Source organism: Hemitrygon akajei, unplaced genomic scaffold (genome assembly GCF_048418815.1).
Source record: "Hemitrygon akajei unplaced genomic scaffold, sHemAka1.3 Scf000037, whole genome shotgun sequence".
In the NCBI taxonomy this organism is placed as follows: Eukaryota; Metazoa; Chordata; class Chondrichthyes; order Myliobatiformes; family Dasyatidae; genus Hemitrygon; species Hemitrygon akajei.
This window is the reverse complement of record NW_027331923.1, coordinates 3,647,585-3,660,562: the sequence shown is the minus strand read 5'-3', so window position 1 is coordinate 3,660,562 and position 12,978 is coordinate 3,647,585.

Sequence of the window (12,978 nt, the reverse complement as noted above, 5' to 3'; positions counted from 1 at the left end):
TGGGCCTCACTGACATAGCGGAGGCTGAACCAGCAGTATCAGGTAGAGTAGATCAACCTGACAGACTCACAGGTGAAGTGTTGACTCACCTGGAAGGACGAATGGAGCTGAGAGGGAAAGAAAATGGGAGTGTGTAGAACTTCCCTCGCTTGCAAGGATATGTTCCAGTAGGGAGATTAGAGGGAAGAGACGAATGGAATCCTTGTGGAAAGCAGAAAGTGGAGGGGGAAAGTAAAGATGGGAAGGTAGGAAGAGGTTTAGTGAAGATCACCATGCAAATCGGTAGGTTTACTAAATCAGCCAGTGTGAATGAGTTTTGTGATCCCCTGCCACCTGCCACAGTCGGTGTCTTTCTCGGGTCAGCTGTCACCTGAATGCGCCGGGGTGGACGGTGGAGGGTTTTACAGAGATGGCGAGTGGCGGAGGGGTGAGGCGGGTTTACAGAATGGTGATGGGTGTAGGGTCAGAAGGGTTTTCACAGATCGTGAGGGCTGCAAGGATCGGAGGTGTTAACAGAAATGGGGAGTGGTGTCGGGGTTGGAACGGTTTTCACAGAGGGTGTTAACAGAAATGGGGAGTGGTGTAGCGGTTGGAAGGGTTTTCACAGAGGGTGTTAACAGCAATGGGGAGTGGTGTAGGGGTTGGAAGGGTTTTCACAGAGGGTGGTAACAGAAATGGGGAGTGGTGTAGGGGTTGGAAGGGTTTTCACAGAGGGTGTTAACAGAAATGGGGAGTGGTGTAGGAGTTGGAAGGGTTTTCACAGAGGGTGTCAACAGAAATGGGGAGTGGTGTAGGGGTTGGAAGGGTTTTCACAGAGGGTGTTAACAGAAACGGGGAGTGGTGTAAGGGTTGGAAGGGTTTTCACAGAGGGTGTTAACAGAAATGGGGAGTGGTGTACGAGTTGGAAGGGTTTTCACAGAGGGTGTTAACAGAAATGGGGAGTGGTGTAGGGGTTGGAAGGGTTTTCACAGAGGGTGTTAACAGCAATGGGGAGTGGTGTAGGGGTTGGGTTTTCACAGGGGGTGTTAACAGCAATGGGGAGTGGTGTAGGGGTTGGAAGGGTTTTCACAGAGGGTGTTAACAGAAATGGGGAGTGGTGTGAGTGTTGGAAGGGTTTTCACAGAGGGTGTTAACAGAAATGGGGAGTGGTGTGAGTGTTGGAAGGGTTTTCACAGAGGGTGTTAACAGAAATGGGGAGTGGTGTAGGGGTTGGAAGGGTTTTCACAGAGGGTGTTAACAGACATGGGGAGTGGTGTAGGAGTTGGAAGGGTTTTCACAGAGTGTGTTAACAGAAATGGGGAGTGGTGTAGGGGATGGAAGGGTTTTCACAGAGGGTGTTAACAGAAATGGGGAGTGGTGTGAGGGTTGGAAGGGTTTTCACAGATCGTGAGGGCTGCAAGGATCGGAGGTGTTAACAGAAATGGGGAGTGGTGTCGGGGTTGGAACGGTTTTCACAGAGGGTGTTAACAGAAATGGGGAGTGGTGTAGCGGTTGGAAGGGTTTTCACAGAGGGTGTTAACAGCAATGGGGAGTGGTGTAGGGGTTGGAAGGGTTTTCACAGAGGGTGTTAACAGAAATGGGGAGTGGTGTAGGAGTTGGAAGGGTTTTCACAGAGGGTGTCAACAGAAATGGGGAGTGGTGTAGGGGTTGGAAGGGTTTTCACAGAGGGTGTTAACAGAAACGGGGAGTGGTGTAAGGGTTGGAAGGGTTTTCACAGAGGGTGTTAACAGAAATGGGGAGTGGTGTACGAGTTGGAAGGGTTTTCACAGAGGGTGTTAACAGAAATGGGGAGTGGTGTAGGGGTTGGAAGGGTTTTCACAGAGGGTGTTAACAGCAATGGGGAGTGGTGTAGGGGTTTGAAGCATTTTCACAGAGGGTGTTAACGGAAATGGGGAATGGTGTAGGGGTTGGAAGGGTTTTCACAGAGGGTGTTAACAGAAATGGGGAGTGGTGTGAGTGTTGGAAGGGTTTTCACAGAGGGTGTTAACAGAAATGGGGAGTGGTGTAGGGGTTGGAAGGGTTTTCACAGAGGGTGTTAACAGACATGGGGAGTGGTGTAGGAGTTGGAAGGGTTTTCACAGAGTGTGTTAACAGAAATGGGGAGTGGTGTAGGGGATGGAAGGGTTTTCACAGAGGGTGTTAACAGAAATGGGGAGTGGTGTGAGGGTTGGAAGGGTTTTCACAGATCGTGAGGGCTGCAAGGATCGGAGGTGTTAACAGAAATGGGGAGTGGTGTCGGGGTTGGAACGGTTTTCACAGAGGGTGTTAACAGAAATGGGGAGTGGTGTAGCGGTTGGAAGGGTTTTCACAGAGGGTGTTAACAGCAATGGGGAGTGGTGTAGGGGTTGGAAGGGTTTTCACAGAGGGTGGTAACAGAAATGGGGAGTGGTGTAGGGGTTGGAAGGGTTTTCACAGAGGGTGTTAACAGAAATGGGGAGTGGTGTAGGAGTTGGAAGGGTTTTCACAGAGGGTGTCAACAGAAATGGGGAGTGGTGTAGGGGTTGGAAGGGTTTTCACAGAGGGTGTTAACAGAAACGGGGAGTGGTGTAAGGGTTGGAAGGGTTTTCACAGAGGGTGTTAACAGAAATGGGGAGTGGTGTACGAGTTGGAAGGGTTTTCACAGAGGGTGTTAACAGAAATGGGGAGTGGTGTAGGGGTTGGAAGGGTTTTCACAGAGGGTGTTAACAGCAATGGGGAGTGGTGTAGGGGTTTGAAGCATTTTCACAGAGGGTGTTAACGGAAATGGGGAATGGTGTAGGGGTTGGAAGGGTTTTCACAGAGGGTGTTAACAGAAATGGGGAGTGGTGTGAGTGTTAGAAGGGTTTTCACAGAGGGTGTTAACAGAAATGGGGAGTGGTGTAGGGGTTGGAAGGGTTTTCACAGAGGGTGTTAACAGACATGGGGAGTGGTGTAGGAGTTGGAAGGGTTTTCACAGAGTGTGTTAACAGAAATGGGGAGTGGTGTAGGGGATGGAAGGGTTTTCACAGAGGGTGTTAACAGAAATGGGGAGTGGTGTGAGGGTTGGAAGGGTTTTCACAGAGGGTGTTAACAGAAATGGGGAGTGTTGTGAGGGTTGGAAGGGTTTTCACAGATGGTGTTAACAGAAATGGGGAGTGGTGTAGGGGTTGGAAGGGTTTTCACAGAGGGTGTTAACAGAAATGGGGAGTGGTGTGAGGGTTGGAAGGGTTTACACAGGGGGGGTCAACAGAAATGGGGAGTGGTGTAGGTGTTGGAAGGGTTTTCACAGAGGGTGTTAACAGAAACGGGGAGTGGTGTAAGGGTTGGAAGGGTTTTCACAGAGGGTGTTAACAGAAATGGGGAGTGGTGTACGAGTTGGAAGGGTTTTCACAGAGGGTGTTAACAGAAATGGGGAGTGGTGTAGGGGTTGGAAGGGTTTTCACAGAGGGTGTTAACAGCAATGGGGAGTGGTGTAGGGGTTTGAAGCATTTTCACAGAGGGTGTTAACGGAAATGGGGAATGGTGTAGGGGTTGGAAGGGTTTTCACAGAGGGTGGTAACAGAAATGGGGAGTGGTGTAGGGGTTGGAAGGGTTTTCACAGAGGGTGTTAACAGAAATGGGGAGTGGTGTAGGGGTTGGAAGGGTTTTCACAGAGGGTGGTAACAGAAATGGGGAGTGGTGTAGGGGTTGGAAGGGTTTTCACAGAGGGTGTTAACAGAAATGGGGAGTGGTGTAGCGTTTGGAAGGGTTTTCACAGAGGGTGTTAACAGCAATGGGGAGTGGTGTAGGGGTTGGAAGGGTTTTCACAGAGGGTGGTAACAGAAATGGGGAGTGGTGTAGGGGTTGGAAGGGTTTTCACAGAGGGTGTTAACAGAAATGGGGAGTGGTGTAGGAGTTGGAAGGGTTTTCACAGAGGGTGTCAACAGAAATGGGGAGTGGTGTAGGGGTTGGAAGGGTTTTCACAGAGGGTGTTAACAGAAACGGGGAGTGGTGTAAGGGTTGGAAGGGTTTTCACAGAGGGTGTTAACAGAAATGGGGAGTGGTGTACGAGTTGGAAGGGTTTTCACAGAGGGTGTTAACAGAAATGGGGGGTGGTGTAGGGGTTGGAAGGGTTTTCACAGAGGGTGTTAACAGCAATGGGGAGTGGTGTAGGGGTTTGAAGCATTTTCACAGAGGGTGTTAACGGAAATGGGGAATGGTGTAGGGGTTGGAAGGGTTTTCACAGAGGGTGGTAACAGAAATGGGGAGTGGTGTAGGGGTTGGAAGGGTTTTCACAGGGGGGTGTTAACAGACATGGGGAGTGGTGTAGGAGTTGGAAGGGTTTTCACAGAGTGTGTTAACAGAAATGGGGAGTGGTGTAGGGGATGGAAGGGTTTTCACAGAGGGTGTTAACAGAAATGGGGAGTGGTGTGAGGGTTGGAAGGGTTTTCACAGAGGGTGTTAACAGAAATGGGGAGTGGTGTAGGGGTTGGAAGGGTTTTCACAGAGGGTGTTAACAGAAATAGGGAGTGGTGTGAGGGTTGGAATGGTTTTCACAGAGGGTGTTAACAGAAATGGGGAGTGGTGTAGGGGTTGGAAGGGTTTTCACAGGGGGTGTTAACAGAAATGGGGAGTGGTGTAGGGGTTGGAAGGGTTTTCACAGGGGGTGTTAACAGAAATGGGGAGTGGTGTAGGGGTTGGAAGGGTTTTCACAGAGGGTGTTAACAGAAATGGGGAGTGGTGTAAGGGTTGGAAGGGTTTTCACAGAGGGTGTTAACAGAAATGGGGAGTGTTGTGAGGGTTGGAAGGGTTTTCACAGATGGTGTTAACAGAAATGGGGAGTGGTGTAGGGGTTGGAAGGGTTTTCACAGAGGGTGTTAACAGAAATGGGGAGTGGTGTGAGGGTTGGAAGGGTTTTCACAGGGGGTGTCAACAGAAATGGGGAGTGGTGTAAGGGTTGGAAGGGTTTTCACAGAGGGTGTTAACAGAAATGGGGAGTGGTGTACGAGTTGGAAGGGTTTTCACAGAGGGTGTTAACAGAAATGGAGAGTGGTGTAGGGGTTGGAAGGGTTTTCACAGAGGGTGTTAACAGCAATGGGGAGTGGTGTAGGGGTTTGAAGCATTTTCACAGAGGGTGTTAACGGAAATGGGGAGTGGTGTAGGGGTTGGAAGGGTTTTCACAGAGGGTGTTAACAGACATGGGGAGTGGTGTAGGAGTTGGAAGGGTTTTCACAGAGTGTGTTAACAGAAATGGGGAGTGGTGTAGGGGATGGAAGGGTTTTCACAGAGGGTGTTAACAGAAATGGGGAGTGGTGTGAGGGTTGGAAGGGTTTTCACAGATCGTGAGGGCTGCAAGGATCGGAGGTGTTAACAGAAATGGGGAGTGGTGTCGGGGTTGGAACGGTTTTCACAGAGGGTGTTAACAGAAATGGGGAGTGGTGTAGGAGTTGGAAGGGTTTTCACAGAGGGTGTCAACAGAAATGGGGAGTGGTGTAGGAGTTGGAAGGGTTTTCACAGAGGGTGTTAACAGAAACGGGGAGTGGTGTAAGGGTTGGAAGGGTTTTCACAGAGGGTGTTAACAGAAATGGGGAGTGGTGTACGAGTTGGAAGGGTTTTCACAGAGGGTGTTAACAGAAATGGGGAGTGGTGTAGGGGTTGGAAGGGTTTTCACAGAGGGTGTTAACAGCAATGGGGAGTGGTGTAGGGGTTTGAAGCATTTTCACAGAGGGTGTTAACGGAAATGGGGAATGGTGTAGGGGTTGGAAGGGTTTTCACAGAGGGTGTTAACAGAAATGGGGAGTGGTGTGAGTGTTGGAAGGGTTTTCACAGAGGGTGTTAACAGAAATGGGGAGTGGTGTAGGGGTTGGAAGGATTTTCACAGAGGGTGTTAACAGACATGGGGAGTGGTGTAGGAGTTGGAAGGGTTTTCACAGAGTGTGTTAACAGAAATGGGGAGTGGTGTAGGGGATGGAAGGGTTTTCACAGAGGGTGTTAACAGAAATGGGGAGTGGTGTGAGGGTTGGAAGGGTTTTCACAGATCGTGAGGGCTGCAAGGATCGGAGGTGTTAACAGAAATGGGGAGTGGTGTCGGGGTTGGAACGGTTTTCACAGAGGGTGTTAACAGAAATGGGGAGTGGTGTAGCGGTTGGAAGGGTTTTCACAAGGGTGTTAACAGCAATGGGGAGTGGTGTAGGGGTTGGAAGGGTTTTCACAGAGGGTGGTAACAGAAATGGGGAGTGGTGTAGGGGTTGGAAGGGTTTTCACAGAGGGTGTTAACAGAAATGGGGAGTGGTGTAGGAGTTGGAAGGGTTTTCACAGAGGGTGTCAACAGAAATGGGGAGTGGTGTAGGGGTTGGAAGGGTTTTCACAGAGGGTGTTAACAGAAACGGGGAGTGGTGTAAGGGTTGGAAGGGTTTTCACAGAGGGTGTTAACAGAAATGGGGAGTGGTGTACGAGTTGGAAGGGTTTTCACAGAGGGTGTTAACAGAAATGGGGAGTGGTGTAGGGGTTGGAAGGGTTTTCACAGAGGGTGTTAACAGCAATGGGGAGTGGTGTAGGGGTTTGAAGCATTTTCACAGAGGGTGTTAACGGAAATGGGGAATGGTGTAGGGGTTGGAAGGGTTTTCACAGAGGGTGTTAACAGAAATGGGGAGTGGTGTGAGTGTTGGAAGGGTTTTCACAGAGGGTGTTAACAGAAATGGGGAGTGGTGTAGGGGTTGGAAGGGTTTTCACAGAGGGTGTTAACAGACATGGGGAGTGGTGTAGGAGTTGGAAGGGTTTTCACAGAGTGTGTTAACAGAAATGGGGAGTGGTGTAGGGGATGGAAGGGTTTTCACAGAGGGTGTTAACAGAAATGGGGAGTGGTGTGAGGGTTGGAAGGGTTTTCACAGAGGGTGTTAACAGAAATGGGGAGTGGTGTAGGGGTTGGAAGGGTTTTCACAGAGGGTGTTAACAGAAATAGGGAGTGGTGTGAGGGTTGGAATGGTTTTCTCAGAGGGTGTTAACAGAAATGGGGAGTGGTGTAGGGGTTGGAAGGGTTTTCACAGGGGGTGTTAACAGAAATGGGGAGTGGTGTAGGGGTTGGAAGGGTTTTCACAGGGGGTGTTAACAGAAATGGGGAGTGGTGTAGGGGTTGGAAGGGTTTTCACAGAGGGTGTTAACAGAAATGGGGAGTGGTGTAAGGGTTGGAAGGGTTTTCACAGAGGGTGTTAACAGAAATGGGGAGTGTTGTGAGGGTTGGAAGGGTTTTCACAGATGGTGTTAACAGAAATGGGGAGTGGTGTAGGGGTTGGAAGGGTTTTCACAGAGGGTGTTAACAGAAATGGGGAGTGGTGTGAGGGTTGGAAGGGTTTTCACAGGGGGTGTCAACAGAAATGGGGAGTGGTGTAGGGGTTGGAAGGGTTTTCACAGAGGGTGTTAACAGAAACGGGGAGTGGTGTAAGGGTTGGAAGGTTTTTCACAGAGGGTGTTAACAGAAATGGGGAGTGGTGTACGAGTTGGAAGGGTTTTCACAGAGGGTGTTAACAGAAATGGGGAGTGGTGTAGGGGTTGGAAGGGTTTTCACAGAGGGTGTTAACAGCAATGGGGAGTGGTGTAGGGGTTTGAAGCATTTTCACAGAGGGTGTTAACAGCAATGCGGAGTGGTGTAGGGGTTTGAAGCATTTTCACAGAGGGTGTTAACGGAAATGGGGAATGGTGTAGGGGTTGGAAGGGTTTTCACAGAGGGTGTTAACAGAAATGGGGAGTGGTGTGAGTGTTGGAAGGGTTTTCACAGAGGGTGTTAACAGAAATGGGGAGTGGTGTAGCGGTTGGAAGGGTTTTCACAGAGGGTGTTAACAGACATGGGGAGTGGTGTAGGAGTTGGAAGGGTTTTCACAGAGTGTGTTAACAGAAATGGGGAGTGGTGTAGGGGATGGAAGGGTTTTCACAGAGGGTGTTAACAGAAATGGGGAGTGGTGTAGGGGTTGGAAGGGTTTTCACAGAGGGTGTTAACAGAAATGGGGAGTGGTGTGAGGGTTGGAAGGGTTTTCACAGAGGGTGTTAACAGAAATGGGGAGTGGTGTAGGGGTTGGAAGGGTTTTCACAGAGGGTGTTAACAGAAATAGGGAGTGGTGTGAGGGTTGGAATGGTTTTCACAGAGGGTGTTAACAGAAATGGGGAGTGGTGTAGGGGTTGGAAGGGTTTTCACAGGGGGTGTTAACAGAAATGGGGAGTGGTGTAGGGGTTGGAATGGTTTTCACAGGGGGTGTTAACAGAAATGGGGAGTGGTGTAGGGGTTGGAAGGGTTTTCACAGAGGGTGTTAACAGAAATGGGGAGTGGTGTAAGGGTTGGAAGGGTTTTCACAGAGGGTGTTAACAGCAATGGGGAGTGGTGTAGGGGTTGGAAGGGTTTTCACAGAGGGTGTTAACAGACATGGGGAGTGGTGTAGGAGTTGGAAGGGTTTTCACAGAGTGTGTTAACAGAAATGGGGAGTGGTGTAGGGGATGGAAGGGTTTTCACAGAGGGTGTTAACAGAAATGGGGAGCGGTGTGAGGGTTGGAAGGGTTTTCACAGATCGTGAGGGCTGCAAGGATCGGAGGTGTTAACAGAAATGGGGAGTGGTGTCGGGGTTGGAACGGTTTTCACAGAGGGTGTTAACAGAAATGGGGAGTGGTGTAGGAGTTGGAAGGGTTTTCACAGAGGGTGTCAACAGAAATGGGGAGTGGTGTAGGGGTTGGAAGGGTTTTCACAGAGGGTGTTAACAGAAACGGGGAGTGGTGTAAGGGTTGGAAGGGTTTTCACAGAGGGTGTTAACAGAAATGGGGAGTGGTGTAGGGGTTGGAAGGGTTTTCACAGAGGGTGTTAACAGAAATGGGGAGTGGTGTGAGGGTTGGAAGGGTTTTCACAGGGGGTGTCAACAGAAATGGGGAGTGGTGTAGGGGTTGGAAGGGTTTTCACAGAGGGTGTTAACAGAAACGGGGAGTGGTGTAAGGGTTGGAAGGGTTTTCACAGAGGGTGTTAACAGAAATGGGGAGTGGTGTACGAGTTGGAAGGGTTTTCACAGAGGGTGTTAACAGAAATGGGGAGTGGTGTAGGGGTTGGAAGGGTTTTCACAGAGGGTGTTAACAGCAATGGGGAGTGGTGTAGGGGTTTGAAGCATTTTCACAGAGGGTGTTAACGGAAATGGGGAATGGTGTAGGGGTTCAAAGGGTTTTCACAGAGGGTGTTAACAGAAATGGGGAGTGGTGTGAGTGTTGGAAGGGTTTTCACAGAGGGTGTTAACAGACATGGGGAGTGGTGTAGGAGTTGGAAGGGTTTTCACAGAGTTTGTTAACAGAAATGGGGAGTGGTGTAGGGGATGGAAGGGTTTTCACAGAGGGTGTTAACAGAAATGGGGAGTGGTGTGAGGGTTGGAAGGGTTTTCACAGATCGTGAGGGCTGCAAGGATCGGAGGTGTTAACAGAAATGGGGAGTGGTGTCGGGGTTGGAACGGTTTTCACAGAGGGTGTTAACAGAAATGGGGAGTGGTGTAGGAGTTGGAAGGGTTTTCACAGAGGGTGTCAACAGAAATGGGGAGTGGTGTAGGGGTTGGAAGGGTTTTCACAGAGGGTGTTAACAGAAACGGGGAGTGGTGTAGGGGTTGGAAGGGTTTTCACAGAGGGTGTTAACAGAAATGGGGAGTGGTGTACGAGTTGGAAGGGTTTTCACAGAGGGTGTTAACAGAAATGGGGAGTGGTGTAGGGGTTGGAAGGGTTTTCACAGAGGGTGTTAACAGCAATGGGGAGTGGTGTAGGGGTTTGAAGCATTTTCACAGAGGGTGTTAACGGAAATGGGGAATGGTGTAGGGGTTGGAAGGGTTTTCACAGAGGGTGTTAACAGAAATGGGGAGTGGTGTGAGTGTTGGAAGGGTTTTCACAGAGGGTGTTAACAGAAATGGGGAGTGGTGTAGGAGTTGGAAGGGTTTTCACAGAGGGTGTCGACAGAAATTGGGAGTGGTGTAGGGGTTGGAAGGGTTTTCACAGAGGGTGTTAACAGAAACGGGGAGTGGTGTAAGGGTTGGAAGGGTTTTCACAGAGGGTGTTAACAGAAATGGGGAGTGGTGTAGGGGTTGGAAGGGTTTTCACAGAGGGTGTTAACAGAAATGGGGAGTGGTGTGAGGGTTGGAAGGGTTTTCACAGATCGTGAGGGCTGCAAGGATCGGAGGTGTTAACAGAAATGGGGAGTGGTGTCGGGGTTGGAACGGTTTTCACAGAGGGTGTTAACAGAAATGGGGAGTGGTGTAGGAGTTGGAAGGGTTTTCACAGAGGGTGTCAACAGAAATGGGGAGTGGTGTAGGGGTTGTAAGGGTTTTCACAGAGGGTGTTAACAGAAACGGGGAGTGGTGTAAGGGTTGGAAGGGTTTTCACAGAGGGTGTTAACAGAAATGGGGAGTGGTGTACGAGTTGGAAGGGTTTTCACAGAGGGTGTTAACAGAAATGGGGAGTGGTGTAGGGGTTGGAAGGGTTTTCACAGAGGGTGTTAACAGCAATGGGGAGTGGTGTAGGGGTTTGAAGCATTTTCACAGAGGGTGTTAACAGAAATGGGGAGTGGTGTGAGGGTTGGAAGGGTTTTCACAGATCGTGAGGGCTGCAAGGATCGGAGGTGTTAACAGAAATGGGGAGTGGTGTCGGGGTTGGAACGGTTTTCACAGAGGGTGTTAACAGAAATGGGGAGTGGTGTAGCGGTTGGAAGGGTTTTCACAGAGGGTGTTAACAGCAATGGGGAGTGGTGTAGGGGTTGGAAGGGTTTTCACAGAGGGTGGTAACAGAAATGGGGAGTGGTGTAGGGGTTGGAAGGGTTTTCACAGAGGGTGTTAACAGAAATGGGGAGTGGTGTAGGAGTTGGAAGGGTTTTCACAGAGGGTGTCAACAGAAATGGGGAGTGGTGTAGGGGTTGGAAGGGTTTTCACAGAGGGTGTTAACAGAAACGGGGAGTGGTGTAAGGGTTGGAAGGGTTTTCACAGAGGGTGTTAACAGAAATGGGGAGTGGTGTACGAGTTGGAAGGGTTTTCACAGAGGGTGTTAACAGAAATGGGGAGTGGTGTAGGGGTTGGAAGGGTTTTCACAGAGGGTGTTAACAGCAATGGGGAGTGGTGTAGGGGTTTGAAGCATTTTCACAGAGGGTGTTAACGGAAATGGGGAATGGTGTAGGGGTTGGAAGGGTTTTCACAGAGGGTGTTAACAGAAATGGGGAGTGGTGTGAGTGTTGGAAGGGTTTTCACAGAGGGTGTTAACAGAAATGGGGAGTGGTGTAGGGGTTGGAAGGGTTTTCACAGAGGGTGTTAACAGAAATGGGGAGTGGTGTAAGGGTTGGAAGGGTTTTCACAGAGGGTGTTAACAGAAATGGGGAGTGTTGTGAGGGTTGGAAGGGTTTTCACAGATGGTGTTAACAGAAATGGGGAGTGGTGTAGGGGTTGGAAGGGTTTTCACAGAGGGTGTTAACAGAAATGGGGAGTGGTGTGAGGGTTGGAAGGGTTTTCACAGGGGGTGTCAACAGAAATGGGGAGTGGTGTAGGGGTTGGAAGGGTTTTCACAGAGGGTGTTAACAGAAACGGGGAGTGGTGTAAGGGTTGGAAGGGTTTTCACAGAGGGTGTTAACAGAAATGGGGAGTGGTGTACGAGTTGGAAGGGTTTTCACAGAGGGTGTTAACAGAAATGGGGAGTGGTGTAGTGGTTGGAAGGGTTTTCACAGAGGGTGTTAACAGCAATGGGGAGTGGTGTAGGGGTTTGAAGCATTTTCACAGAGGGTGTTAACAGCAATGGGGAGTGGTGTAGGGGTTTGAAGCATTTTCACAGAGGGTGTTAACGGAAATGGGGAATGGTGTAGGGGTTGGAAGGGTTTTCACAGAGGGTGTTAACAGAAATGGGGAGTGGTGTGAGTGTTGGAAGGGTTTTCACAGAGGGTGTTAACAGAAATGGGGAGTGGTGTAGCGGTTGGAAGGGTTTTCACAGAGGGTGTTAACAGACATGGGGAGTGGTGTAGGAGTTGGAAGGGTTTTCACAGAGTGTGTTAACAGAAATGGGGAGTGGTGTAGGGGATGGAAGGGTTTTCACAGAGGGTGTTAACAGAAATGGGGAGTGGTGTAGGGGTTGGAAGGGTTTTCACAGAGGGTGTTAACAGAAATGGGGAGTGGTGTGAGGGTTGGAAGGGTTTTCACAGAGGGTGTTAACAGAAATGGGGAGTGGTGTAGGGGTTGGAAGGGTTTTCACAGAGGGTGTTAACAGAAATAGGGAGTGGTGTGAGGGTTGGAATGGTTTTCACAGAGGGTGTTAACAGAAATGGGGAGTGGTGTAGGGGTTGGAAGGGTTTTCACAGGGGGTGTTAACAGAAATGGGGAGTGGTGTAGGGGTTGGAATGGTTTTCACAGGGGGTGTTAACAGAAATGGGGAGTGGTGTAGGGGTTGGAAGGGTTTTCACAGAGGGTGTTAACAGAAATGGGGAGTGGTGTAAGGGTTGGAAGGGTTTTCACAGAGGGTGTTAACAGCAATGGGGAGTGGTGTAGGGGTTGGAAGGGTTTTCACAGAGGGTGTTAACAGACATGGGGAGTGGTGTAGGAGCTGGAAGGGTTTTCACAGAGTGTGTTAACAGAAATGGGGAGTGGTGTAGGGGATGGAAGGGTTTTCACAGAGGGTGTTAACAGAAATGGGGAGTGGTGTGAGGGTTGGAAGGGTTTTCACAGATCGTGAGGGCTGCAAGGATCGGAGGTGTTAACAGAAATGGGGAGTGGTGTCGGGTTTGGAACGGTTTTCACAGAGGGTGTTAACAGAAATGGGGAGTGGTGTAGGAGTTGGAAGGGTTTTCACAGAGGGTGTTAACAGAAATGGGGAGTGGTGTAGGGGTTGGAAGGGTTTTCACAGAGGGTGTTAACAGAAATGGGGAGTGGTGTGAGGGTTGGAAGGGTTTTCACAGGGGGTGTCAACAGAAATGGGGAGTGGTGTAGGGGTTGGAAGGGTTTTCACAGAGGGTGTTAACAGAAACGGGGAGTGGTGTAAGGGTTGGAAGGGTTTTCACAGAGGGTGTTA